The 26,437-nt window shown below is 28.9% G+C and overlaps 1 protein-coding gene across 1 annotated transcript in view; it reads left to right on the plus strand.

The window, feature by feature from the left end:
* The window catches only part of LOC112687265 (RNA pseudouridylate synthase domain-containing protein 2-like), a 403,559-nt gene that overhangs the window by 118,230 nt on the left and 258,892 nt on the right, over window positions 1–26,437 (plus strand). The window lies entirely within an intron of this gene.

Below are 26,437 nucleotides of genomic sequence, written 5' to 3' on the forward strand. Positions count from 1 at the left end.
GGCTTCAACATCTCCAGTCAAAAATCACAAAGCATCATATTCACAAAAAAAAGGAAACAAAAGAAACTCCTGATAAAACTAAATAACAACGTTATACCATGCCAAAATAAAATAAAAATTCTAGGTGTTATATTTGACTCCAAATTGAATTGGATCTCAAATCTAAATCATGTAAAAAATTCGATCACAAAAAAAGTCAACATCATAAAAATTATCTCATGGGGCGGTGAGACCTCTACACTATTAAAAATTTACAGAGCACTATTCAGATCCTCAACCGATTATGGTTCAATAATATTCAAGACAGCCTCCCCAAAACATCTAAAAATTATTGACATGCCACTAAATACCAGCATAAGATTAGCAATAGGAAGCTTCAAATCCAGCCTAATAGAGAGTCTAAGAAATATTGCTAACGAACCACCTCCAAATATAAGGAAAACACTCAATAGTATACTCTATGCAGCCCGAACAATTAAAAATAAGAATAATCCAGCAAACAAATACATCGACACTATAATCCAAGAAGCAGAGAACCTACAAATAAATATAAAAGAAATAGTACCAAGAGAACCACAAACAATACCGCCGTGTTTAATGCAAATCAATACAAACACAGAAGTAACAGAAAATAAAAAAAATAACACAAACCCCAATATCTACAAAAACCTTTTCCACGACACTATATAAAAATATCATGATAAAAAGCATATCTACACCGATGCATCTAAAACAATTGATAGCGTGGGGATATCAATAGTAGCAGAAAATATAACGAAAATATATAAACTACCCACTGAATGCTCAATCTATACAGCCGAAGCACTGACAATATATAATGCTGTGTTATATATACTACGTTATATATACGTATACGCATTTGCTGTGACCGAAAATCAAAAAATAAAATAATTATAATAATAATCAGGGTCTGGATTTCAATGCAAAATACATCTTTTTTTGGATGACCTTAGATAATGCTTTCCAAGTACATAATTTGTTATATGTAATAAATACTTAAGAACGGAAACTTTTACTTTGTATTTTTCAATGTTTTCTAATTTTAAGGGCATTTTTTAGTATTTTTGGGTCATTCTATTTGCTTAAATGTATATTTGTACAGTATACGAGTATATTATATAATATTTTTCCATATTATAAATTTCAAAAAGAAATTTTTTTAAAAGCACCTATTTAGTTTTTCTAGAGTTTTGAAGTTTAAATTTATGGACCATTCCTTTACCAACTCAACTAATACTGACTCTTTGAAAACTTGGATAGAAGTTGTTGTGCACTGTTGTGAATATTTGCAATTTATTAAAAGAGTAATCAAATCAATGGGTTTGAAAAAAACAATGCCATAGCTATCAAAATAAACGAAACATTTAATGACAGTTAAAAAAATGAAATGAAATTTAATATATATAAAAGCCATCCATGAAAATATATCAAGGTGTGTAACTTGAAAAGTTATACCTTTAGCCGAGACAATTGGTGTTGTAAATTATGCTAAAACTTGTATTTTAAATAATACAAGTAATTATGGAAAAGTAGAAGATAAAGAAAATATCTTAGAATTAATTAAATGTATTTGTCAATCTTTAAGAACATTTTCATGGTAAAATGCCTTTTTTAAGGGAATTATTTATGATTTCAATGCATTTAAATTCAATCCCTTATAATATAAATAAAACGAAGAAAAAATATGTCTGACAAGAGAATATAACGTATACGCACGGCAAAGCTGTCTGTCTGTTTACCCTGTCTATTTTATATGCAAAATTGGCGATAGGCGATCAGTAATGACAATGGAATTCCAGAACTATCTGCAAGGATCAAGGTTCAATTCCACATTTCAACAATGGACGCCATGTACGCATCTACGTAATAAGCACACTCGCGCTCGCCTGAGATCTGAATATGCCGCGCAGTTTTGTCAGAACAAAATGTATACGGAGATCCGACTCGTGTCCGCACTAATATCTACCACTCACAATAAAAAAAATATTTACATTCGTTATATCATATTATAACTTACCATTATTTTCATTGCATTCGCTCGCAGTGCTTATTACGACTCGTCAACGGACGTAGTCTTTAAAACGCAGTTCAAGCAGATTTGCTCGACGTGTCAATGAGTCGACTAATACTTAATTCAGAGTTCTAGTGGAAATGCACCAGAAAAAATATATCGCAATATTTCTAAATACGGTATTAATCAACAGTCAATTGTAATATTTTGTCCGAATAATGATTGCAATAAAAAACCGATGGTACTTATAAATATTGTGCAGTGTATTATTTTAATCATTTTTTGGACAATCGAACGCAATAAATATCAAACGTAATTTGTGTAATCAAATGTGATATAATAGAAGTTGCATGTTTATATTGCAATATTTTTTATCTCATTTTTAACGTTCAGTATAGGTCCAACTTTTTATCGAAAGAAATACTATATGAGACATTTTAGTTCGCTGAAAAAAGGTATAACTATCACTCACGCAATAACTAAAATAGCTAAATATAATAGAAATATGTCTTTAAAATATTCTACTTCACATAAGATTATTACATTAAAGTATTGGTTAACAATTTTAATATTGGTTCCTGAACTTTTTTTCATTGAAGCCTTGCAAAATATAAATATATTTATCACGTCTTCCATTAAAAAATAAAATAAAATAAGACATTGGTAGTAATAATTATTTGACTCTTTTTATTATTCAAATATTCAAATATTTTTATTTGTGTTACAAAAGGGTTAAAAGTAAATGAACGTAATTTTTCTCCACGTTTCCCTCGTCAAATGATCTCACCTCCCAAGGGAGGTGAACCATCAAGTGTGAAAAACGCTGGATTATATTTTATATATTTAATAGTTAATTGATTAAATTACATTCTAAAAATAATTTTAAATTTCTTGTACGCAGTATTTATAATGTGATAATATAAAGTCACTGGGTAAAATATAAATATTTATGGGCCAAACACTCTGATAACATTAAGCATAATGCGAATAGATCGAAAGATTTAGGCATTTCGTTGGTCAGAAGTCCGTACGAGAGCAATGGAAGACGATGATAAAAATTAAAATAGATACATCAACTTGAAGATCATGAAATATTCGTAGGAGAAATTGACATGTGTTATATATAAATGTGTGCTGAACTATATAACAATTTAAGGATATATTTCTGGATATTATAATAACCTATAGTTAGGGTTGTGGCAGCCGAGATCGTCGTACAAAAAATTTGTATATAATAAATATGGCGTATAAAAATATTATATAAAGTATACGTACCAATAAACTTAATTCGGTTGCATTTCTATTGATGTAGAGAAATATTTATAGCATATATGAATATGTACGCTCACGAACTTGTCAAGCGTTATGATGTACGCGAATGATGTTTTATGATTTCAAGGGGAAAAATACCTCGAGAGACCATTAGTGTTTTATCAATTATTATTGTACTCATATAAAACTATCCGTATAATATGATCTTGAGAGTAATACAGCGAAATTATTGTTTGGAGTTTTTAGTATTTACGTAGTTTTTTCGATGTTTCATATTTTCAGTTTTTGAATTTATGTTAATGAACTCTTCACTAGATAGTTATTATTATTATTCAACGTAATATCAAGTAATTTCCGCCTGGCTTTGGTCCCAGAGGATTTTTAATTCTTGAGGCACAACGTCAGCAGTGGTAATATTATTTAGCCATGTACAATAGAGTCACGGAGTGCAATGCAACTGCAATGTAACTTATCCGGATTATCGAGCGCGTTGATAATGAAAAGTAGTTTTTTTTTTTTTTTTATCCGGGAAAGTCAACAAAATACATCCGGTGTTTGATTTTCGATTTAAAAAGTATGGTGCCTTATATATTGTATTATCAATGTAGATTTACCAACAGATAATTTGATTAAAAAAAATAATAATATATTTACATAATAATTGTAACACCAGGATTTTTTTCATATAACCCCGAATTTAAAAAAATAAGAACAGTTTATAATTCATTATGGCATTATATGATCGTACAAAATTTATGTTTGAAAAGACAAATGAACTAGTGACGAATGAAATAAAGACAATGCTTTTGTTGGATTTTATTTTAACCGATTTGATTTTCACTTTCTGTGTAATGTAATTAAAAAAAATTAAAAGAATTGCTGTAAAATATTATTTCATTAATTGAATAACTTAATAATTTAATAACAGCGTTATAAAAATTGCTTGGAATTTGATGAAATATTCAAATTACTGTTTATGAAATATAATAATATTATTAATTAACAGTTTTGTAAAAACTTTTTTGGAGAACAGTGTTAATGATATAACAAATATTATTACTTTCGATGAATCATGGTTCCGCGTTGCCAATCATTTAAATTTAGACGGCATCTTTTGCAAATTTCGATGAAATTGATAAGAACGTAGATACGTATGTACACGGCGCGAGATTTGGACAGATATTGATGAACTATTATCGCAACGTGTTGAATTTTATTATTTGGATTCAAACGACAAACATATGATTTTAATAGTTATCATATTCAATCGATTTGAGTGGATGATTTTTATATTTTATTTAAAAAAATTATTTTTGTCTAATCGTGCTCTGCAATTAACTAGAAAAAGCACTTTGTAAAGCATTGTAAGCTAACAATTATTCTGAATGGAAACGTGATATTATCTAAAATTCTTTTATTGTTTTCTTCTGCGAAAATTCGACGCTCTGATAATCCTATATGCACGGTAATAATACCGTGGTGTACGAATAAATTGTTGAGAATTCATGAATGAGCTTCTTCTCGCACATCCATAACTAACCTAACCATATATTCATAATTTAAATGAGTTATGAGGAACGGCGAAAAGTTTTCGTCGCTGCACTAGTTAGGTGATGCTTACATCATGATTGCGATTTATTATCGCGATAATGTTATTATAAATTATCAGGAGACGTTTATGTACAATATGTCATTGTGCACATTATACTACGCTGAGATGATTGGTGCCCAGTAAACTAATAAGTCTACTAACATTCACTAAATGATAAATCAAAACATATTTTTGCCTCAAACACCCATAGTTACAATGCCTTAATTATCGTTGTTATTACTACTATTATTATTATAATTTTATTCTCGTGCACATTTATTTATACGCTATTAAACATATAAAAGTAAGCAGTTAAATGGTACTTTTTTATTTGCTTTTGAGTTTTGTTGTAACGACGTAACAGCCGGAATAGTTTTGAAAACTGTAAATATTTTATATAATAACACTTCACAATTTTCAATGAGAAAAACGTTGTTTACGCGGAATACTAAAATATATAAAATTATTTATTTGTAAAATACCACTTCTGGCATAGCGATTTTCAAGAGTAATTTACTTTTTAAACGTACGAATCAAGCGATAAATTAGTGAAAAACGTCAACGTTAGAAACGTGTAAAGGTATCCATTTGCAACAAATTGTGCAACTAATGATCTGGTACAATATTTATACGCAGTAAAATATTATATAAAGTTTACTCGCGCACAGCCGAATCATTATTGGATGTGTCAGCTTCTTTGGGTTTATTGTTTTTATTGGTTTTCCTACGGGCCCCGAAAAGCTTTTGGCGAAGTACATGGCAGCTGTTCGTCTAAAAAAAATACTAAAACGCATTACGAGAACAAACAGCTTGCCGCGCTTCAGATCAAGGACACGAAATTTTAAAATCCAGCATTGCCTACACTCGTGTGGTTTTTTTGTTTGGATTTATCTCCTTTTTTTCTTTTTTCTATTTATTGATTTGTGGAGAAGTGAAACTACACGATCGCATGTGCAATCATGATTTTTACTCTTCGGCTATATATGCATTCAAATATAGGGGGTAGTGATACTTGAATACAAACAATAATAAATAAATAAATAAAAAAACTAAAGCTTAACCTTAAGCATTATTATATTTGTAAAGTGTGACCGGTCTCGAATTGAATATTAATCATCAGGTAAATACATAGTTAATACAAATTGCGACTGAATGTGAAAAAATTAAAATAATTAAATCGCAACTTTTTTTTCTCATATTCAGTCACATTTTTACTAACTTTATATACAACTGATGATGAATTTTTAATTCGAAACCGGTCTTACTTTAAAAATATAATAATAATTCATGCTAAGCTTTTGTATATTATTTATTTATTTATTTATTTCTGTATATAAATTATTTATTTATATATTTCTATATTGATTTACTAGTATAATTCATTTAATAATTTTTAATTTTGATTTAATTTTATTATTTTATTAAACAATAGTTATTATAACACTTGAACGATTGATTACAATATAGCTGATGTTCGTATACATTACCTAAATACTACCATTATTTTGGTTAGTAATTATCGTATATATTCGTATAATATATAAATAATTATTAGCACACTTGACCACGAGCATGACTTATATAAAAAAGTCTTGTGAATTAATATACAATGTATTTTTTTAAATATTTAACAATTAATTCTGAAATGTATTCCAATACTAGAAACGTAATACGAAAACATCATATAAAATAATGATAACAGCGATATTATGAGACTGGGATTTGATGAAACAGGGTTTAGATTTTTGATTATTGATCTCGATTAGAATTATTGTGCTTGCATTCCGAATTTTTTTTATGGTATCGAAATCCCTCTCGACTCAGTCCTGCTATTATTGTCAGTAGTGATATAAACAGTATAACTCATGCAGCTCGACCACTCGAGTATTTACTACATATTAGCTAGGTTCTACAATTGCTGCGCTTATTTACAGATTCTTGATCGTAATTCATATTCTCTTAATGGCCATGTGTTTTTATTTTTTTTTTCCATTCACTTGTTATATTGAAATCGTTACAACTCAATATGAATAACTACAAGATCGCGTCTAGAACACCGATTTATTTACAATAAACCAGATTGACTAGTGTGTCGGTATTACTTATTTGTTCAAGCGAAACTGAAAATCGGAAGCCATTTGGAAGTATATGGGTATTCACACAGTTAAACTTATTAATTACAATTTTTCTACTATACCAGTATACCGTAATATTGTTATGGTTCCTACTATAATATATTAGATTACCATTCAATTAGTTATATTCAAACATCATTTTATGTATAATTACACGTCATATATACGTTTTGGCAAATTAGGATTTTACACAACCTATTTGTTTTTATTATGTATATATTTGTTAACGGACGGATGATCAGAATTCTTTGTTATCTTGATGCTGCACAGATTGAACGAATGCGTCTATTAAAATTGTTGTGCCATGGGCTATATTACATAATTATTTGGTTCGTATACAAACGATCAACCAACGGTGTCGTCATGTTTCAAACATTGTAAGGCACACGGGACACATTAAAAAATACGATTTAATAATAATAATATTACTAAATTAATAATAATAATAATAATAATAACAATAACAATAATAATAATAATAATAATAATAAAAATAATAACAATAATATTATTTTCGCGCAATGGTGTAAAGCATAATAATACTTTGTGGTACCGGGATGCCGTTATAAATAATAATTCATATGACGATGAATGGTAATAGATAATAATAATAGTAACCGACGGGTCACAGTGATGGTAATCGTAAAAGATATGGCGTTTGCGCTCTCGGTGGCTACCGAGACCTGTCGGACTAGCATCGGGTATGGCACGAGGAGATCGCGTGTGTAACGCCCACCAATACAGGTGTGTAATGGGTACTCGGCGACAAGCCGACGGCGGAAAACGACAGTAAATATTTATGTAATAATTTATTTTAATACACATATCGAGAACCGTGTTCATGGATGATGCATGATATTATTATTGTTACGACCAGTGGCGCTTCAGGTGTATTTTTCAGGTGTAGCTTCAGCTGGTGTTTTCGGGGAGGGGCATAAGGGGATACACCCCCCCCCCATTCAGAAAATTCCATTGTATTGAGTAGGAAAAATTACAACTTTAAAAGAAGTCGTCGATTTTCGTAAAATAAAAAAATACAATATCATGTTGATGTAAATAATTTATCGTATTTTTGTATTCACGGACAGTCCGTAGCGAAATAACAGGACGCATCGGAATTATTAAGTAACAAAGTAAAAATGAAATTGATAACTTTCATCATCAAAGAGGAGCGTATAATTTTCGCGTGTTTCGAATTTATATACATCCCCGTACTCTAAAAACCATATTTTTCGCTATATTAAATAAATTGTTTTTTTTTTTTTTAACTCTCTTTCGTGGTATAATTTCATCGTCTACATAACCGTATATTTACGTACAATTTATATATATATGTATGAATATTTACATGGCTTGAAAAATTTATATTGAAACCCTATTTGTAGTTACTATCAGAATTAAGTATTTTCATACTCCGTATTTTTTCCCGGATTTGCTTTGTGTGAATTATGACATAACGCATATTATGATGTACATTTAACAATGATAATTAGCAGATGAAATTTATTAACAACAATAATATCAACTATTATATATCTACTATATATATATATATATATTAGTCCGGTTCAGGGATGCCCGCAGAAATGTAGCTCAGGGGGGGGCAAAAAAATTGTAAGTACCTAAATACTTATAGGAAGATTTACTGCTACATATTTCATCTACTCATATTTTGTATTACTATCATTAATAGTTTTTTAAAAATCAAAACTCATTTAAGTTTATATAAAATTACATTATTAGTTATTAGTTTTAATATTTATAAGAAAAAATATAATAAAGTTTAAACAAAAAACAACTTTATTTAATTGAATTCGCATCATATTTTATTATTTTATTCAAAAAGTAATGGCAATCTCCTTTTGTTTGAAGCAAATAAATTAATTGAATCATCATTTGTTGATTAAAAAAATGTTAGAAACTTGTTAGATACAAGGATTGTCGAATAGTCACTGAATACCCAAGATCAGCTTTATGTAAAATAACTTCCAATTTTGTAAGTGACGCGAAAATCTCAGGGAGGCAATGTCTCCCACTGGCCTCCCATCCGGGCGTCCCTGGTCCGGTTGTTACGTTCAACACGAACACACGCACATTGCGCTGAAGGTTCTTTAACTTCGTTATCTCTGAGCACGCTCGTTAAATTATATTTATTATGTTCTTTAGCACATTGTTCTTTTACCTATAACGGTATTATGTACAACAAAAACGGTCACGATTCGGGCCTAGTGTCTCCGTGTACGCCCCAATCCACCAAAAGGAAACTGTCATTTTCGTCATTGTCACCGCATCAAAATGATAAGAAATCCAAAAAGTTTGTTTCACCAAACCGATTCGCTGTTCTGGTATCTGAGGAGCACAACTTAAGTAAACCCAACGTCATGTCTGATGCTTTCAATGTAATTGACGAGTACATTATCCCCACTCTATACGACAACTTCAGGGCTCCGCCATTTTATATCCAAGACATTAAGAACTTCTCCGTTTTCAAAAGCACGTTAATCCAGCTCACTGGTAAAAATGGTTTTACATGTAAGTCATTACCTTTTTTTTTTGATTGTCCTCACTCAAGGTCGTGAAAATTGTAATATAATCGCAAAATACCTAATGGAAACCGATGCTTCTTTCCACACTTGCATGTCTTCTATATATCGGCCTTACAAAATCGTCTTAAGAAACCTGCGCCACTCGACCTTTATCTCAGACATATCTAATACTCTCGATGAACTAGGTCACTCCGCTTCCCGTGTCGTAAAGGTCATTAATAACGGACGCCTACTACCACTATTTTTCGTGGATCTCAAACCCAATACCAATAATTAAGAAGTCTTAAGTATATCATAAATTTTGCATACAAAAATCAAAGTTGAATTACCATACAGGACGAAGAGTGATCCACCTCAATGTAAAAACTGTCAAACCTATTGAATATAAAACTAAATATTGCCATTATCCCTCACACTGTGTTAAATGTGGGGGAGGTAACTCTTCGGACACTTGTGCCAAAGAAAATAGCAGCCCAGCCACATGCGCCCTTTGCGTGGGTGACCACACCTCAAACTACAAAGGATGTCCAAAATATAAAGCATTACTCAAACATCGCAAATTTACTCATTCAATTCGACAAAATCTGAACACTGTACTTTCATCTAATATTCTAAAACCATCAACTCCCCCTCCCAAAGTCTCCTACGCTTCCGTTGCCGATCCCAATAATACTCCATTATCGAATAATTCCACTAACAACCACATTTTTTCCAAATTTATTTTAGGTCTTTCTTCACTAATTAATCCCCTCATTTCCCTCCTTACAGCCGTACTGCAAAAGGAATCCATTCCATAGTTAATTTATTCCCTATCTCATTAGCCTAATTACCAATTATGTCATACTCATCGATAATCATATCTGTTTATCTTAATGTCACTATTTTGTACTTAATTTTAAGCACTTTATTATAATCGTTGAGCTGTAATAGTTATATACTTAAAGTAAATAAAAAAAAAATAATAAATAAATAAATAAAAATATCATCTAAACGAGTTTTGAATAGAACCAATTGATTTACCAGAGTTTTTGATAAACAATTTAATAGCTATTACAATTTAAATATAAACCATTTAATAAAATAAAATATAAAAATACATAAATATATAGTAAAAAATAATATAAATAATAATACATTTTAATTTTTATATTATAATCTTTTTTTTTTTATTATGGTTTTAGATCTATAGTAATTTAGTTACCATAGTAACAAGATCATATAGTATAATGTTACAGGGTTTGATTTGTCCAATTCGAATACAATTTACCGTTTTACTCCCAAGAGGGATTATAATATCTTGCTCACTTGCGTTATAATTAATTGAAAACGTATAGGAATAGTGTATAGGTACACGGGGGTGCGTATCCTATCGATTATTTAGCATCGCTGAACGTAATATTTTCGCTTCCAAATACCATAATGTTGATGGAATATACTGCGGTGTCAGAATGGGAAAACTTCGTTGCTCATCGTGTAAATTTAATATTTATTACTTGCTTCAGTAATAACACGTACACATGTATATATTATATTAAATGAACATATTATAATAATGATCTTAGAAGTTTGCGATAACGTTTAAATTATTAGAATACCTAACGTGATCCGGGAATAAAGGTAAAAAATACACTCATCGATTCGTTTTCTCGAACGGAACGGTGGTGCTATGACTTCCGTGGATCGTCTGTCATATACATAATATTTTCCGCCTACGTACGTGGCTCTTACACGCACATACGACATTGCATCGCATTGTTTAAGAAAACGAATTTCACTTTACGTGAAAAAAACCTTTATAACAGAAGTCGTTTATTTGACGTTCACGTGGTACTATTATATATACCTTAAAATATTAATATCACGTTCGTCATAATGGAAGAGTTTGAGAACGACGGGTAGTACAAGGGAAAAATATAACCCACGAACTTTCACTCTAAGATTTATGTGCATAGTATTCGTCTCAGGCACGCAAAAATATAAATGATATATAAAATATAAATTAAGCATAAGTTCGATTATGGTTTTAATTAAATTTATGAATAAATATATACATATATTAATAATGAAATTAGTGTAAAAATTATCAACAATTTTAGGGCAAAATGAAGAGCAAGAGTAAGAACTACCTACCTAACCCTACTCCTGCGTATGTCATTTGATGTCTTTGTTTCAATAATTCACGTTAAGGACTATACAGCGTTTGTCATTATTTATTTGTTAACGGTAGAGAATAATGAGAACCCGAAAAACGGTTAAAAACAATTTGTTTGACTTGCGGTTTGGACAGAAGTATATATCAACCGCATCTGTTTCAAGTGTGCATATACGAGAAATAAAATGAGGCAATTGCAATAACGTCTTTAGGAGCTCAATCTGTAGCAAGTCAACACCACTTCAACACTCATCCAGAATCATTTTCAAATAGATTTGATTTTGGATTACAAAGAGTGAATGTTTTTCACGAATTTGTTTTGATTGTGCATCGCCCAACGGTAATTTTTCTTTTCAATTTATTGTAAAACATACAATTCATGGAACATATTAGGATTTAAGAGTTCATTATGTCAGTAATAAAGTACGAAGTACAATGACGAATACCTTTCCTCTCCCCTTATACTCAATCTCTCAAAATGTCTCAAATGTTTCAAAATAAACGAAAAAAAAAATTTCAATAAACTACAAAACGATATTATTATAGCTATATATTATAAAATATGAGTGTTATGTGTTTCCAGTTTTTCTGTTAACCGCACATTACAGTAAAATGGGAAAACACGATGGAAACATACTTACTACACGTTTACAAATGCGTATGAGTGATACTTCGACTGCGTAACAAAAACTCGTTGCTGGTAATAACTAATTGGTAAACGGTTTATTTGCACGAGCATTCATTCTTATCCGTGCTTTGCAAACGCGTAATATATTTGAAAGCTCAAGCTCGAAACTTGTCTCTTTGAAGATAAATATATTTTTTTCTTGTTTATTCGAATAACAATTGTTCGTTACATTACCAACATCCACGTGGAACTATTGAATCACTTAAAACTTATAAATTGAAATAGTTCCTTCCATCTAAACAAACGAAATGCTTAATAAGCAAGACTAAATTATTTTAACTCTGGGAACCTAACATAGTTAAAACAGTTCTTTATTAAACAACACATTTTTTTTTTTTTTTTTTTAATATAAGATCGTTATATTCAAATTATCGTTGTGACCGATATCTTAATATCCGACTAAAATTATTGCACGCAAGGTATAAAACCAACTAAATACATGGCTGGGAATCGTTTTATCCGGTATAAAATTATATATGACATCGTAATAAGTGTATTATACAGCGCATGGAGACATCAAAAGCAATTTTATACAATAAAAGTATGGTTGCACAAAATCTTAGAAGTCGAGCAAGTACTTATTTAATAGAGATTTTGTTTTCATATACTACGGTGAACATTTATCAGCTTACATAATATTGCTACTATTTGAATTTGACATTTTTCACTTTATACAATTTTCGTACGTACGAGAATTTTTTATTTTCGTATTTTGTTTAAAGGTTGACTTTTATTTTATGAATTATTGGGCATGAAACAATTGCGCCTAAATAAGAGTTTTATTTAGGGTCAATGTACCAGTTGCGCTCCATATAATTTACGGTCAATATATCAATTGTGCTATTCAAATTTGCCTACCTTCAAATATGAAAATATTGTTAGTAAAATTGATTTATTATTGTATAAAAGTTGAAATGTGAACTATAATGTAACTAGTATAACTTTAAATTTGAATTTATTTATATTATATTATGTAATAATAGTCGTAAAAATAATCAGTTAGTGTATTATGTATATATTTTTATTATATTTATAATTAATTTACTTAATTTACTTACTTAATTTTGAATAATTTATGATCAAAAAATAACTTGTTAAATGTGAAGAAAAGAAGTTATTCATTTATTTATATTATATTAAGTATTTATAATAGAACAAAAATCAGTCAACCTATTTATTTATTATATAATTATAGCTATCTAATAAGTTTTCCTTGGATATTGTAAAATATTTTGATCGCAATTGGTCAAATAATCCTAAAATGTTTAGAGTGCAACTGGTATACGAAAAGGTAATTTTAAGTGAAATTGGTAAACTCCCGTATTATAATATCGTTGAAAGTTTTTTTTTCTTTACGGATTATATCGATTTGATTTATTTTAAAAAACGTTTGATCAAATCACTTTTGATCACGTTTAATCACATCAAATCATTATTGTTATCTTTTAAGCACTATACAGTTTTTTAAAAAACTTAATGTATACCGCTACTGTGGTAGGTTAAACGAAATGTGTACGCTTTTGTGTGTCTATGAAATACAGTATGCGGTGAAAGAAATATGACATCCAGAGTTGTATTAATACGTTTTGTCTACAACGATATTCACAACGGGGGAACAGGGTTAATGCACGGAGGGAGGGGGGAAATATAAATTCGATAATAACACTGCGGAGTGCAGAAAATACGTTTCGCAATCACAGTAATCTCTTCTAAGTCTTCGTACGCAGTCATTACTGCCGTTAACATCATACTATACAAGTAAAATAAGAGCAACTATATGTATATGTGTACTTATATATAGGTCAAATAATATCTTTATACATGTATATAAAAACATTTATTCTCATTGTATAATACAGGATACCCGCTCGGTGACACAACGGTACAGACGTGCAGGAAATTACGACGATTTCCCACTGAAATTATTTAGAAACGTACAAAATGTCACACCGTCAAGTAGCGTTTTTCGCAAACCGTCGCCGCCGTCGTCTGCAGGTCTTGCCACCCCGAACTCTACAGTTCGTTGTAGTATCGTTTTTTTTTTTTTAAATAATCCAAATCGTTTTACGTGTATGACCATCACTATAAACTGTATAATATACTGCTATAGTTTTATAAGTTTATTTATTTCGGTAGCCCAATGACGAACATTTTATTTCAGTAAGGTTATTAAGCATAACTACAAACGTAAACATAAAAACACGATATACAGTTATGGTAGTAGGCACGGTTATGTAAAGAGCATAACGTATAGGATTCAAATTGACAATCCACATCATCTTTTCTGTGGGTTCTTTAGTACCTAGTGTAAAGTAAATATTAAATATAAGGGTATAGAAAAAAATAATTGTTACGTAACGAAAGGGAAATAACTTAACAATTAATAGAACTGAGGGTATATAAGGAGTCCATATTTTATCTTGAAGTAGTTTACTAAAAAATTCTAAATACGCTTTGAACATTCTTTATCAGCTGGTAAGAAGAGTTTCTGTGAAGAACGAACAGTATAGTACAATATTGTTCAATGATTCTAATATATAACCAACAAATAATTTAAAGAATTCGCATGTCATCGGTAATGAACGAATAATTTACGCATAATCCATGTCGTGTGGATTATCAATTGGTCAACCTCGATATTCAAATCAGAAGCAGTAGTTTTTTTTAATGATTGTATAATTCGGTTGTCCTTATACCATCTGTGAACTTCTCCATTCTGGTACCTTGTCTACGTATAATCTGAACCTCACAAATCGGGCCTAATTTAAACGAACCCTTATATTTCTATCATTAGAACTAGTTAGCGATTCCTGTCCTGTGCCGTGACAACAATAATAATAACAATAAAAAGGTTACCGATTGTCAAACTGATTACAGAAAAAATAGTTTCCATCATAGTACAATGACATGGATGGTACATATATATGCGAAATTTGATGATGTATGAAATTTGTTTTGCTTGTTTTTTAACTGCTTGCAAGACCTGGTTGTTTGCCATAACCTCTAGTGTCTCGTCCAAATAACTATCAACCCCGCTGTGAGTGTCAGTTACAAAATTATTTCCCGGTGCGTATAATATATAATAGTGCACACAGTTTCATTTGCCAGCACATTAAAGAATATTCGATTTCGGCGAACAAATGAAATCTGAAATGACACTACACTCGTGTAATATAATACTGTCGTGGTATGGTGTATGTGATATAAAATGTACGTGTTGCGATTTATTTTCAGATACATTATATTCCATTATACTTTGTCAATAAATAATAATTATTAATCAAGTGCAGCAACAATATTTTTGATTATTCCGACACAGACGAACATTTTGATTTATAAATTGTAGATTTTCAATTCGTAGTAGGATATTATTAGTACATGTGTTTGGGGTTGATGGCATACTTTTTAATCGCTATGACTTATTAATCAACAGTGTTGGGACTTATCTAGATAAATTATCTAGATAGATTTTTTGTCATATTTTATCTTATCTAGATAAATATCACTAAGTTATCTAAATACTTATCTAGATAATTGTCTGTATTCTTGCTAAGATTAGTTATTTTTATTCTTGTACGGAGACGAATCCAAAAAATCAGAGATTATCAAAATCGGTCCAGCTGTTCTTGAATTATAAATTCAGTAACTGACCTGACTTTCATTTATACATATAGATTTTGTATTCATTATCATAATTCATGTATTATTAATGAGTAATTATTATTTTTTGGTATGATATTTTGTTTGTATTTTCATGTGGGGAAAATTTTTTTGGTATTTTTAAACTTAATTTCTTATTTTTCCATGGAAGTTCCAAATATAGTAGGTATTTGATTTTAGTATACACATGTCACTCATACGCTGAATAATCATTACTTCACTCTTGAAACCCGTAAATTCGTAACTACTTAAAGAATAATGAAAATCTTCAAATTAATATTATATGGAAAACAATATTGTTAACTTAAAATAATTTTTTATGTATTCTGTATTTATCCTGATACGTACAGAGCAATTATCTTTTTTTTTTTTTTGTATCATTTTAGTGATTAACTATCATTATATATTGTACATTATATATAATTAATGTTTAATGGTACACTACATTACTATAATAAACATTAAACACCTAGTTACCTATTGATAAAAATGATTATAATTGAGTCTTCGTAGATATTATTAGAATATGAAATATTGACTAAAAATAACATTTTTTGAGAATATCTTTTTTTTTTTATCTAGATAAAAACAAAATTATCATTAATCTTTATCTAGATGAATTGTACATTATCTATTCCCAACACTGTTAGTTAAATTATTCAAACCATTCACAACTACTCGTGTGTAACAAAAGTCATTATCAGCTCATAATGAACGGCCCGCGTAATATTTTAAAATATTTTATGTGGCCCAAATAAAAAAAAGGTTGAGTATGACTGATCTAGCTGATCATCGTGTTTAGCTCAGATTCTTTAAAAGCACAGTACTTCGATCATAGTTTTTTAAATGATATAAGTGGAAAATAAAATTTAAACTTCAAATATTATAAATGTGTGCAGAGAAAAAGGCCCTTTTGGGTCTTTCAATACTTTAGGTCCTAGAGCCCGAGCTCCTAGGCTCCGTGCTTAATCCGGTCCTGAGCGTTGAAACTGTATAGCAGTTACGTGCTCTATTAGAGCTGAGGTAAAACGTCCCACGCAAAATACACCTTAACATGGTTTGTGGACCCGGAAAAACAATGAGATACGAGTAAAATCGCACAAATGGAAAGTCCATGGTCTATATGTATTCAAATTAAATAATTAATATCATGTATATGATGATTTCCTTCAATATGCTGTCGCGTCGTCGACGACAAATAAAAGGAATAGTTCTCCACTATTTCGTTGTCCATTGATTCGTGGTGTTTTAACGCCGGAGTCTACCGAGAAGCATCTTCATTGCCCTCACCACACATCGTTCGCATTTCGTTCGTCGCCTACCTACAGTCTAATAATTAGTGGTAATCGTCTAGGTCCAAGATTTTATTTTTCATCGGTTCAAGTTTATTTTATTTTGCGAACGTAATTTGCATTTTTAATAATTTATAACCGATGCGATACGTTCAATGTATTTGCATATTTGCCGAAATAACAATGTCCACGTATATATATATAATGAATAATTTACAATTATCGACTTAGAAAACATTTTTTTTTTTATTCAAACATATTTACTTTTCTTGTAAAAATATATAAGTCTTAATTACCTATAAAATACTGACATAAAACAACATAATTATATTTATTTTATATTAATGCAGTATAAGTATGTTACACGCACAATTGGGTTTGTTGTTTTTGAGTTGTTTGTATTTTTCTCAGTGAAAGGCATCTTTGTTATAGAATAGAGTTCGCTTCAGATTCGGCATTGTTTGCAAAAGGTGTGTGTCATTTTTATAATTGGTCACGTAGTAGTCTTCTTACTTATACGCGAGATTGTATGATAATAATAATCGTAATGGTATTTTGTTTTTTAATCACATACCGTTACCAATTTCTTCGAGTAAGAGGTTTTTCCTAAGTGGTAACCGTTGATGTTATGGTACGAAGGTGATGCATGTTTATTCTTATGATTTTGGTTGATACAAAGTAGAAATTTTCATGCGAATCTTTACTTTATATGTACCGCATTGGTATACAGATGGAGTATGCAGAGTAAATGCGTAGTACAACCGAGGAATTATTTGTAATTAAATATATGTACATAATTATTTATCGAAGATCGTTTATCACTAGTCTGTTTCATGAATTACCTTATTTTTTATAATAACGCACCATTACTTAAATAGATGCTGAAAGATAATTTTTTGTTTACAAAAACCTTCCGAGTCACAACAAACGTTAAACACTTGAAAACATAAAAAACATCTTATCATCAAGGTAAATATAATTACATGATTTAATAATCACTGTATTTGATAAGTTCTACTTTTTTTTAATATAGGACTCTAGAAATATAGTCAGGATTTAGCTTCAATATATATATAGAAGGAAAAATGACATAACATTTTATAATTAAAAATACTTTTGTTATAATTATGCAAGTATAATTAATACATATTTAATAAAAAAAAAAATAAAAAAAATAAAAAAAATAATTGCGTATTATACTGCATGTTTGCCTTTTTTTTATTGCATACGCATGCACGTATTTTATTGTTTTTTAATGCATAAAGTTCCAAGCATTTATTATATCAAAGTATCGTTTAATATTATTAAAAGTGTAATCGATTACAATATATCATCTATTGGTCGATTTTTCAACTTATTTTTTTTTCGGATGACCTATTCGTTCCTCACACTCGTTAAAAAAAAATCACGTACAACATTTTACTGTGTATATAGTAAATTCTGGGCCAGGTGTGATTGCGCGCACTCGAACAAAGACCATAACAGGTGATAGTGATTAACGAGACACGTAAAAAAATAATTATAAACATAATTAAAGAATAAAAGAAAGGCCTCACGATTTCGAACACAATCGAATTAATGATTGAAAAAGAAGTTAATGGTTATGGGGGGGGGAGGAATTAAGAGGAATCTACTGGTCGGTATAAATGCTAATGATGGTGGTGTTACGGGACAGCTAATCACACCTATATACCTACTGCTTACATACAAGCACGAGCGTATAGATTGTATTTAGATATTCCCCGTGTTCATGCGTTGTGAGATGAAAAAACGTACAAATAAATAAATCTGAGTCGTGTTTTTACTTTTTATTACGATTGTCCATATTACGAGATACGACGACGACATCAGCCGAAGGTTAGAAAAAGATAGAAAGAAAGATAGACGAATTTGTGTCTGGCATAGTGGTAATGCATTGTTTCGACTTAGCAATAGGTATAAAAAGATACACACACACATATATAACGTAAATTCATATATTATTGAAAACGTACATAATATAATAGAGTTCGAGTGGTACACAACGTCCTCAGGATGTCGCGGACTACGACCACGGGGTTGCTTGTGTGCATATAATGATGTATAATAATTGCCAATTTACCATAGTCGGACGCTCATCCTTTCACTGCCATCTACTCATCCACTCGTCGTTAATTTATTATTTTTGCCTTCCACCTACCACTCCAATAATAACAACTTTTCTCGAGATCAATTCTGCTGGTATGATCTCACCGTGCACAATACCGTCGTGCTGCAAATATTGTTGTTTGCAGAGTTGCTGGATTTCAGCATTTCATTATTGTTTTGCTATTGTTATATTATATAATCTTAGTTTGCATCGAATCATTTTACATTAAAATGCAACACATTACATGTGAATTCATATGATTGATCTAACCTAATCATGCATTATATTAAGTCTGAATTATGAATTTACGAATTTCTATATCTGTAATAATTGGAGTTTATTCGGTTATTTCTCAGGTTTAAAATATTGGCTAGATAAGTTTCTCAGATCATAATTTTGCTGTACAAGTTTAACAATTAGTTAAAAAAAATGTTAGTTCATTAAAAATCTCATTAATGATGAAATGTGTATGTAAATACACTCTGTTATAAATGATATACTTTTTTTCATTACATTAAATTTCTGTAAATAATTTGTGTTCTTATAAATACTCAAAATTGGTCGGTCACAATAAGATTCTGATATAAAATTTCGTTTATATCAATTTATATTTACATTAAATGTTGATATTCGTTTCATCTATTGTCTGTACGTTTGCCATATCTTTAAAACTAAACTATTTATAAACAGTGAATTGTCCCGTTATTTCGCCAAAACTGCCAAAAATATTATTATTTTTAATGTCCAATGAATTCACGAACCATCGTTTAAACACTATAGTTTTTATATGAAAAAGTAGACCCGATAAATCGTGCACTTTTTGACTATAAATCAAGTATTTATAATCATATTGCTCATCGTATCTTATTGTGAGCAGGATCTGATAAAATATAATAATATAGTCAATATTTTTTATTGTAGATTAAATGGATTAAATAGTAAGTATATACTAAACGAGTATCAACACGCTTTTTGTACTTTGTAGTTTTGGACATTTAAATAAATAGGATTAGCAACTTTCTTATTTATACACTTTTTTATACTATCTACATAATCCACTGTGCTAGAAACTCTTATCCTTAAGGATATAACGGCACTTGAATTTTCATCACGAAAACTTTGAGTTACAAGCTTTACAAGATTGGTAGTCATTTTGTCTGATACAAATTTGTTCTAAATATAGATTAATATACATATATTTATGTGTTATTATTGGGGTCCGGATTTAAAATGCATTTGTATATTTTTTTTAAACATCCAAAAAATAGATAGATAAGCTGCGAGTTTGAATTATAGTCAATAAATCTAAAATACAAAGTTTTATTTTGCATATTTTTGCATATTTTGCCATTTTTTGACATGTACTTTACTATTTTTATTGCATATATACGATTTTTAAATCAATATTTTAAAATAATTTTAGTAAAATTTATTAAAGTATAATTTATAGAAATAATAAATTATGTCAAATATTGGTTAGCTGCTGAAGCATCGCTGCGACATAATATAAAAATTATAGTAATTTTACTCGTAAAATGATATTGTTAGATGAGAATCGCCAACAATCTTCATAAAGCACTTCATCAACCACTAAAAAGATAATGATAATCACACAGATATTTCTAAAGTAGCTTCTATCAGTATATTGAAAGAAGTTATTGCCTTTTTTAATGTTCTGCAAAATGACAATATGTTTTAAAGACATTTTGAATCACAAATTTAAATGGAAATTGAGATGAATGATGGTGTGTTACAATTTAAATCATCACTTTTAAAAGTAGTAATTTTTATTTGATACGTTTAAAATTTACATTTTGTATATTTTATTTGGTTGATTTTTTAAAAGGATACCCCTAAAATGAGACAGGATATGCCCTTGCCTAACGGGACAAGTAGTAATCTATTGTTACGTAGGTTTTCGCAAATCATATATTATTTGTGTTTATTTCTTAGTATTTGTCGTGATTCTAGTGCGCTTAATTTTCATTCGATTTAATTTATTTATATTTGAAATGCTGAAAATTAGTGCAACTACGTCTAGTAAGCTTAAAAAACTCGTTGCCAAATATAAAGGTATTTTTTCTACAGATAGCTTAAAACTGAATAGTGAAAACCGTTTCACAGTTATCTAATATTTATCAACTGGAAAATACAAAAGTGTAGTTGCACGTATAAAATTACTAGAAAAAAATCAAATCACATTTATATAAATATAATATAGTTTTATGTATACATATAAAAAACAATGAAAATAAAAGACTTTAATCGATATTTTTTTTTCTTAAATAGTAGTGCATATATCCGAGGTTTTTAGAACATATAAATCCAGGCCCAAATTATTATACATTGTATATATTATTTAAATATTATATCTTATATTATTATCACTACGTGATTACTTTTAAAAAAATATTATTTGTATTTATGATATTGTATTTAACTTGGATATGGTGTCGATAAATGGAGTTTTTTACTTTAACGTTAAGATCGAAAAATTGTTCCTTGATGTCATTGGTCTAACCGGACCTGTATCAAAACTGAATGTACGACAAATTAGATCACCAAAGAGATAACATGGTATGTGTAAGTAGGAAGGTTAAATAGTGGAGAATAATCCATCTAGCCTTCGGTGAAATTCTTTTGAACAGAAATAGCGTTTGAAAAACCTTATTCATGTGACAGGTATTAGGAAATGGTTTTCTCTAAATGGGTTATTTAAAAAAACATTCACGTATTCATACATAAGTGAAAAACATTATTCGTGTAAGGTTTGCCGGGAAAATTTTTCTTAAAGCTGTAGTTTGACATCTAATACACATATAATAACACACAGGAGAAAATATTTATTTTTGCGACAAATGTATGAAAATGTTTTCAATTAATTGTAAATACTAATTTACTTATGAGGTCATGTGTAAACATAGTAATGATGAGTATGAAAGGTTATTATATGAAAATGGTAAAATTTGTTTAACCTTAATTCATAAAAAATAAATAAACGCAAAGGTTTAAGATTAATGATAAATTATTAAATTATCCGTGTAATTATGTTGTGTAGTATTTACATTTTAAAAACTGCATTTAACGTATATAACTTTTGGTGGACACGATTTAAATTGTTTTTCATTTTGATGTAATATGTCTAATGATTTGTAAATTAAAAAATATTTCAGTGTAAACATAAATTATATAACTGAAATATAATTTTTAAGTTTATTTTTCACAAATAACGACGGTAACCATTTTTTTTTTCCTTAAATAATTTTCTAACTTATAGCGTCAAATAAATTTTTGTTTATTTTACATTAAATATGGAATATAGATGTCATATTTCAATATTTTTAACGGTTGATTTCATTATGAAACATTTTGATTTATTTTATATTAATTGTTTTAAGTATATGGTTAGACAGGTAAATTTTGTTATAATTTCAATTTTTTTTACTTGCTCAGCTATAAATTATTTTAATAATCACAGTACTTAAGATTTTTTTTCAAAGATGGACATTAAAAATCAAAAACGAGAAAATTATATTGGTAGTACTTTCATATCAGCAAAGTATATTGTTAATATAGCTTAAAAGTTATAAATAATTAGCTGAACTTACATTTTTGTACCATTTCATGTAACTTTGAATGCTTAAGTATTTTTTACATACACACATACTCACACAATAATCGATTTTCAATAATGAGTCATCCGTACTTTTTCAAGCATGATCAATTTATTTAATTCTATAGTATTTACAGTGCTTGATGTGGTATTACAAAACTAAAAAATGTATGGTAATGGCTGGTCCCTACCGCAGGTAAAGTTAACTAATTTCTTGTAAAAAAAAAAAAAAAATAATACAAAACAAACAAACAATGGTATCTTATTCAGCCCAATTGACATGCACAACATAAATATTGTATACATTGAAACGTTAGTTAGCTCGAAAATTGAAAAAATAAACGTAAATCACGCGTGTATTGAGTTTGGTTTGACGAGTTTGATTTTCATTGTTTTTACGTGTATTGACTATTAATGATTGTCTTGTTAATGAGAATATTATACGTGAATAATATCCAAATCTGGACTTTTTTATTATTAAATTTTGTAGATTCTACGTAGTGATAATAATATATGTATATATATATATATATATATAAATCGTTAGCTGGTTATATATACATTTTAGGGGGGGTGATTAAATTTAAATTTTAAAATTGAGTTCCGTAACGAAAAAGGCCATACATCAGATGGCTATCATATTAGGTAATTCTAAGTACCTAGAAATAAAAATAAAAAATGAAAACATAATTAAAAGGATTTTTTCAACCTATTCGAATAAATTTAAGCCATTCACTGAAAAGTTTGCGCTTTTTAATAAATATTTACATTATGCATATACTTATATATATGTATATTCTTTTATTGTTTATCTGTCTCTCGAGATGGGTATTCATAAATACTTCCGCATTTTTAGAAAATTAATTTCAATGAGTAAAGTCCATTTGAAAATAAAGTTTGGAAAGTAGTAAGAGCTTTGCCGCAGACGTATAAAATATACTTAGTATGCATAAACAATGTTTTGGTCGGAAGCAGATGGAAGAGAATGCTTCAATATTATAATTGAAAAAATATATTTATAAATTATATCTTATTGTAAGAGTATCTGTGTGTGTGTGTGTGTATGTATGGGAGGCACATAGTGTTAAAATCTATGAATTCATGTGATGTAAAATTTATCATACATTTAACAAGTCATTTTAGATCATAGTAATAAGCGGTTATACATTTAATACACTATATAGTACTGCATTTTTCCAACGATTGAATATTTGGTTCCTCCCGTTAATCTTATGCTGCTTTCGTCTCATGTATAATAGAACCATTGATTTCAGAATTTTCAAATACTTTTGTAAAAATTGGTATTACCCACATGAATGCCACTAACCGTCGCTTTAATCATTTGCATTACATTTTAAACTCAGATATTCAACACTAGATTAGATTCAATGTTATTACTCAACAATTTTGTTTTATTTATTAATGCTTCAAAATCTATGGTTATGTATATAAAACAAAATAATAGAAGGTATATAATTTTAACTTGTAGCTTAGATTTAAATTTTTATAATTTTAAATAATATTAATAAAATACATTTTTTGTGAGGAAGTTTTAGATTACTTCGCTGTTTTTTTCACTGCGAATATTTTTATTCAATAGAAAGTTGTTGTTTCTATTGTTGAAAATTTATTTCTATCAATTTAGATGTGCAAACAAATATAGCAACATATAATAGCTGCGTCCATGTGGCTGCTACTGATTTTATCAACAGAGTGGCATATCTGTTTGTTTATTCTTAAACCAATAATCCTTATATATAAATAAATATTTTCCTAAGTGTGACCATTACTCGATTTTTAATTTTTTTTTTTTTTTTGTCAGAGGGGGAGAGGGGGATTGGAAAAATATTAAATAATACTGTTCGAAATCGGAATATAAAAATACTATCCCCCTTTCCTACCCCTCAGACCAAAAAAATATCAGGTGACGTGGATACTCAGAAGAGTATTTAACATAACACTGTGAAAAAAATTGGAAAAATGTTAAATGGTGTCATCAGAAAATTAGAACATAAAAATCCTGTTCTTTTATATATATATATATTTTAGGATAAAAATTATAGAATCATTTTCAATAAAATACAATTTTTTTTCTTTAAAACACAACGTGTGTTGATTTAAGCATTTCATTTATAGAAAGCAAAAATTGCACACGGGCGAAGCCGGGTAATTCAGCTAGTAATAGTATAATATCGACAAGCGCCTGCGATCATATTATTTTTCAATAATTAGTGATGTTTAAGCATGTTTAAATTAAAAAAATAAAATAACCTATCTATCGATAAGATTTTGTTGAAATTCGATTTCATATCGGGGCGCGTGATCCACGAAGTCCGTTCTTTCTTACAAGCATTGACTACACGAACTGGTGCTGTGAAAAGTCATGTCGCTACAGTTGTTCTCATGTGATTATTTTCAAAATAATCGTCTTTTGCTTCAGTATGCCAACATCGCACGTCTGAATATTATTATATAAAATTCCATACAATGAGCAATAGTTTACTTATGGTGGGAGGGTTTGTTGTAGAAAATGTTTTCATAATTTCATAAACATATATATTAACAATATAGAATATATTTATGATATATTTATAATAATATCACTGAGTAGTCGGTTCGATATAGCGTAGTGGGGTTGTATGTTTTATGTAAGCGTAAAAAAAGATCTTCGTTGTCTCGCTGGAAAACCATTTGTTAAATGAAATGTTTTGGAAAAACCAAAATTGAAAGATTTTACAATAAATATTTTCTCTTAATAGTCGCAGAAAACAATGAAGATAAATTGTACAAACAATACACCTTTCTGTGCAATTATTTTTATTTTTGGGAAAATATAATCAAAAATACTTTAAATTATTGATGTAGATAAGGAAAAAATGAATACTTAGGTTCTCCAGATAATATCATCTGGCACTAACAATAATAATTATTTAATAATAATCAATCTGAGTACTACAATTTTCGGAAAACCCATTTTTTTTTTTTAAATTATTTATTCAACATCTATTATTTTTAATAGAAATACATTTTTCTCGAGAAAAATTATTTTCCTAATTTCTCAAATAGCATGTAAAATAATATTCAGAAAAAATGATTTTTCATATAAAATTAAATGACGATCATCCATATGATATTTATATACATTAATTAAAGTTCTGATTTATGATTAAAACTTCCGACTATTTCTGGTCCTACATTTTTGTTTTTTTAATATGAAATTCATATGATATAATATTATTATCTATTGTACTAGCATAGACGATCATTAAATAGATGTAAAATATTGATTTTATATCATTACTAAAAAAAAATGCCGAATAGTAAGTTT

The sequence above is a fragment of the Sipha flava genome, unplaced genomic scaffold (assembly GCF_003268045.1).
Source record: "Sipha flava isolate LNK unplaced genomic scaffold, YSA_version1 0_pilon_pilon, whole genome shotgun sequence".
NCBI classification, from domain to species: Eukaryota; Metazoa; Arthropoda; class Insecta; order Hemiptera; family Aphididae; genus Sipha; species Sipha flava.